Source organism: Grammomys surdaster, unplaced genomic scaffold (assembly GCF_004785775.1).
Source record: "Grammomys surdaster isolate TR1022 unplaced genomic scaffold, NIH_TR_1.0 126187, whole genome shotgun sequence".
Classification (NCBI taxonomy): domain Eukaryota; kingdom Metazoa; phylum Chordata; class Mammalia; order Rodentia; family Muridae; genus Grammomys; species Grammomys surdaster.
In genome coordinates this window covers 6,190,746-6,195,461 of record NW_021620993.1, presented here as the reverse complement: position 1 = coordinate 6,195,461, position 4,716 = coordinate 6,190,746, and the positions used below count along the sequence as shown (strand labels likewise).

The following is a 4,716-nucleotide window of genomic DNA, read 5'->3' as shown; positions in this document are numbered from 1 at the left end:
CTCTCCATCTAGAAGATGCTGCATCCTTCTCTCCATCTAGAAGATGCAATAGCCAGGCTTCATTTGGGAAAGTGGTCTACCCTGCTGACTGACTTCTTTGTTTTGAACTTCCCAGCTTCCATAATTAGTAATATATATATGTATTCTTTATAATTACTTAGCATAATACACTTTACATATATAGTTTGGTTTTCATTCAGGTTTCCCAAAGCATTATCTAAGTTATTAGTATAATGTTAGAACAGGGCTTAGAAGTAGTCTCTGTGATCTCCCTCACCTGCTAAGATCTTTTCCCCAAATAAGATAACTTAATATTAGAAACTCTAATATTAATTTCTCTTTAGATAATGTCTTGTAAAATTGTAGATAGCAAGATTCCCCCCTTGAGAACTGGTCCTGTCCATGTGCTCAAGAGAGGCATGTTCAAGAATCTGGGTGGTTACCATGGAGACTGTCAGCATGAAGTCACTGTCTTTGTATCCAATCCCATTTAACATGGTTGTCCTTGCTTCAATCATGCCTATGCAACCAAGTCCCCATTTAAAAAACACAAAAAGACAGCCAGGTGATGGTGGTGGTGGTGGTGGTGGTGGCGGCACACACCTTTAAACCCTGAACTCAAGAGCAGAAGCAAGCGAGTTCCATGCCAGGCTAGTCTACAGAACGAGTTCCAAGACAGCTAGAGCTACAAAGCAAAATTCTGTGGGGGGTATGGACAAACATGGTGGTGCCTTTAATCCTAGCACTTAGAAGGTAGACAGATGGATCTCTAAGTTCTAGGCCATCCTGATCTACACAGTGAGTTCTAGGCCAGTCAGGATTACATAATGAGAACTTGATAAAAATGAGACTCTGCTTAACAAAAAGTCAACCAACCAACAACAACAAAAAACCCAACAGCTAACATTCCTAACAGCCAAAAACTCAAAGCCCTGAAAGCAAAAATGTCCCCTCACCATCGTTTTTCAAAATCATACTACAAGTTCTAGTTAGTTCTAATAAAAAAGAAAGAAAAATAAAAAGGCAACAGCTTGAGAAGAAATAAAACCACAGGATCATCTACAGTGAAAATCTGAAAGAATTAACGAAATAATTCTGGAATAGTATCTGGGCCAGAGACATGGCTCAATGAGTAAGAGTATCTGTTGATCTTGCAGAGGAGCAGAGTTCAATCTCCAGCACCCAGATGTTGGCTCCAAACCATCCACAACTCCAATTCCAGAGAACCCAACAACCCCTTCTGACTTCCGCAGGCACAGGCACATACATACATGCAGGTAAAACACTCAAAACATAATAATAAAATAGATAACATCTTTTTTAAAGAGACATTTTAAAAGTCCAGTACAAACTGTAACAAATATGCCACTCTAATAGAGATATTAATAACAGCATAGACTAAGTGGGGGTGGGGGGAGAGAAGAGTTCAGCTTCCTGTAAACCTAAAACTGCTCCCAAAAATAAAACATTACCAGGCACTGTAGTATACACCTATAATTCCAGCATTTGAAACGCAGAGGCAGGAGGTTTACAATTTTCAGGCCAGCCTGTGCTACATAGAGATACCATGTCTCAAAAACAGTAAAGTTTTTTGTTTTGGTTTGGTTTTTGAGACAGGGTTTCTTTGTGTAGCCCTGGATGTCCTGGAACTCACTCTGTAGACCAGGCTGGCCTTGAGCTCAGAGATCTGACTGCCTCTGCCTCCCAAGTGCTGGCACTAAAAGTGTTTGCCATCACCACCTAGGAAGTAAAGGTTTCCTTAAATTTTTTTTCAGTGTTTCCAAAGCACCAGTGGAAAATACCTAAGGATTTTCTTCACTCTATACCAATAAAATCATGTTCATCCTCAGACTGGAGTTCTTGATATTCCTGAACCCCAAGTGTGTGAGAGAGAGAGTGTGTGTGTGTGTGTGGTGTGTACATGTGCACAACAAAATCTCTGTAATTAGAAGTTGGAAGTACAACTACTTTAAAGAAAAAATAAAAAAAGGAAGCTGGGCAGTGATGGTCCACAGCTTTAGTACCAGCACCCCAAAGGCAGAGGCAGATGGTTCTCAGAGAAACCATGCCTTGAATAACCAAAAAACAAAGAAGGTAAAAGAAAGAAAGAAAAAAGAAAAGGAATAGAAAGGATTGTTCGGGCTACAGGGACAGAATCGTTCAGTGGTTAAGAACACTGGCTACTCTTGCAGAAGACCTGCATTAGATCCCTGGCAACCACATGTCTTGCAACCATCTATAACTCCAGTTCTGTGGGACCGACACCCTCTTCTCTCCTCCAAGGACACCACGCATGCATGTGATGAAGACACAATCAGGCAAAACACTCATCCATACCCATGGAAAAAAATGTTTTACTTTAAAAAAAAAAAGATTGTTCAGTATCTTGTGTCTCAGAGTAGCAACTAAAACTCTCTCCTATGGTTGTCAAATCCAACATAAGCAAAGAAAAACTGAAAGGCCATGTAAGTTGGTATGGCTCCAGTCCAAGCCACAAGCTCAAATACCTGAGGAAAAAGTTCCAGAACCAAGATCTAAGCTCCAGGGACAGCTAGCAGAATCATTTACAAGCCATGTGAAGGGACGGGGCTTGCTACGCCCAATACACAGAGAAATAATACACAGAACAAGGTGCCAGAAGGAGTCATCTGAAAGAACTACCACACACAGTCCTGCACTAACCAAACCGGTATAAAGATCTACTCTTCCTCATCAATTTCAATTTCCATCTTAGGGTAATACTCAAAATTTGGAAAAACTATCCTCAGTCCTACCTTCTGAGTGAGACGTTGAACTTCCCTTCCAAGACTCACTTTCCTAAGATGACCAAGTATGTATTTGAAGAAGCAGCATCAGTAAGCACAAGTCAAATCTCTTAATGTAAAAACTAAAGTACACTCTTGAAGTCAAACTAATCAATCTTCAAAATTCACAGTTGAGAAATTATTATAAACTTAAGTAGTGGGGCTGGAGGAGGTGCAGGTATGCCAGGCCCAGGGTTAGAGTCCCAACACCAGAAAGAAAGTTACTCAGAAGCTTAGATTCACACTTAAAGATATATCTAATGACTAAACACTTTGAAGAGCAAAAAATTAAACCGTGACTTTAATTTGGAGTGATAAGTCGTAAATCTGTACTTAAGACTAGGGGAAAGTAAACTCCAACGTACAAAGGCAATATAGTCATTCGGAGCCGTAAAATACACTGTGAACATCGCACATCCCATCCTCCACACAGCAAGTCTTAAAGGGACTTACACACCCTTCAGTCTACGCAGAAAAGTGGCTTCGGAATACACTTCCAAGTCACCTTCCACAGGTCGTTGGGGAGGATCTGCTCTTGGGATTCCCTTAAAGGACCATCGTATCTCGTCAAACTTCCTGTTTCCTGAGTACAAAATAACAATCACTGAGTCTCAACAACAGCGGGCTCACAGGCCCACGGGCTAAGCATGGCGACAACAGGTCTCAAAGTCGACATGAAAAGTGATTCAACAAGTGGCAGCGCGCCCCAGGCGCAGCGGGCAGGCCTTACCGCCTGGCGTGCAGGAGCGCGCACAACAGGAGTGCTTGGGGCCTGGCCTAATTGGAGGAGTCCCAGGACTCGCCACGAGTTCGGGGAGCTGGGGCCCAGGGGACTCTAGGGAGCAGGGCCCAGGGTTCTTTGAGATGCTGGGTCCCTGAGGACCTTTGAATGTCGGGGACACGGGACACGAGGACAGTGCTGGGCCCGGGGCGCGCGGGGACCTTAAGGTGGTGAGACGCCGGCCGGCCCTAGAGGGTGTTCCGCGCGCTGTGGCGATGCACCCGGCTCTCGACGTGCGGCTGCGCGGCGCCGGCCGACATGCGGAGACCCCGGGCTCACAGCGCAAGGACACGGCGTCCCAGTGGCTGGAGCTCTTAGCGATGAGCAGGCGAACGATGGCACAGAGCACTCTCCGCGCGGCGGGTAAGCGCCGGATTCCGTAGCTGGGGCAAGGCGCCGGCCTCGCAGGCCGCGCTCCGCGCATGGGGACCGTGCGCCTCAGCCACCGCGGAACAAAACTGCAGCCGACGCCCCGCCCCCTCCGGACACCCTCATTGGCCGCAGTGCCGCTACCACCGCCCCGAGCCGTCAGTCGTCCGCTCGCGTACCGGCCCGCTGAAGCCGCCGCAAGCAATCAACCCTCAGCCGCGCCGCTATGCGGGCGACGTCACCACCCAGCTTGTTGTGGGCGTGGCCGCGTAACGGCCCTCCCCCTTTCCTCTCACTTACCTCCCACGGATATTGTGCGCCGCTGCTGGCCCTGCGCGCCGGGTGTGACGTTAACCTACGAGTGTCTGCGGGGCGGCACTGGCCAGGCAGTGCTCCAGTAGCTTCCAGATTCCAAAGCCCAATAGGACTACCTTCATCTCTCTTTTTCTTTCTTTTTATAGCAAGGTCTTAGTATGAAGTTCGGACTGTAGACCAGGATGGCTTCGAACTCCTAGAGATCCTTCTGCCTCTGTCTTCCGAGCCCAGAAATTAAAGGCAGGGGCCACCAACGCCCAGCTTCTTCTCTCTTGCTGGTAATGTGTCTTTGGGCAAGTCCCTGCCCTTTGGGAGTCTCATTTTTTGGACCTACAGTGTGATTGGAATGCACTTTTGTGCGCTTGGGCACTGGTGCTCAGAAGGAAAGCTGTTCTATAGGAGGATGCTCACTCTACTGGCAGGTGTGACTGGGGTGGAGCAGTTCCC

General features: G+C 46.8%; 1 protein-coding gene across 3 annotated transcripts in view; it reads right to left on the bottom strand.

Moving 5' to 3' along the window:
• The window catches only part of Fam53a (family with sequence similarity 53 member A), a 32,042-nt gene extending 28,219 nt beyond the window's left edge, over positions 1 to 3,823 (bottom strand). The window contains exons 1-2 of one of the 3 annotated variants that reach the window (XM_028758261.1): positions 3,747 to 3,823; positions 3,258 to 3,387 (exon numbers count right to left, since the gene is read on the bottom strand). The gene's annotated coding sequence lies outside the window, so the exon portion shown is untranslated. Of the gene's footprint in view, positions 1 to 3,257; positions 3,388 to 3,687; positions 3,707 to 3,746 lie in introns of those variants that run through there. The other 2 variants (XM_028758258.1, XM_028758260.1) reach the window with 2 other exon arrangements.
• Between the last annotated feature and the right edge of the window lie 893 nt (positions 3,824 to 4,716).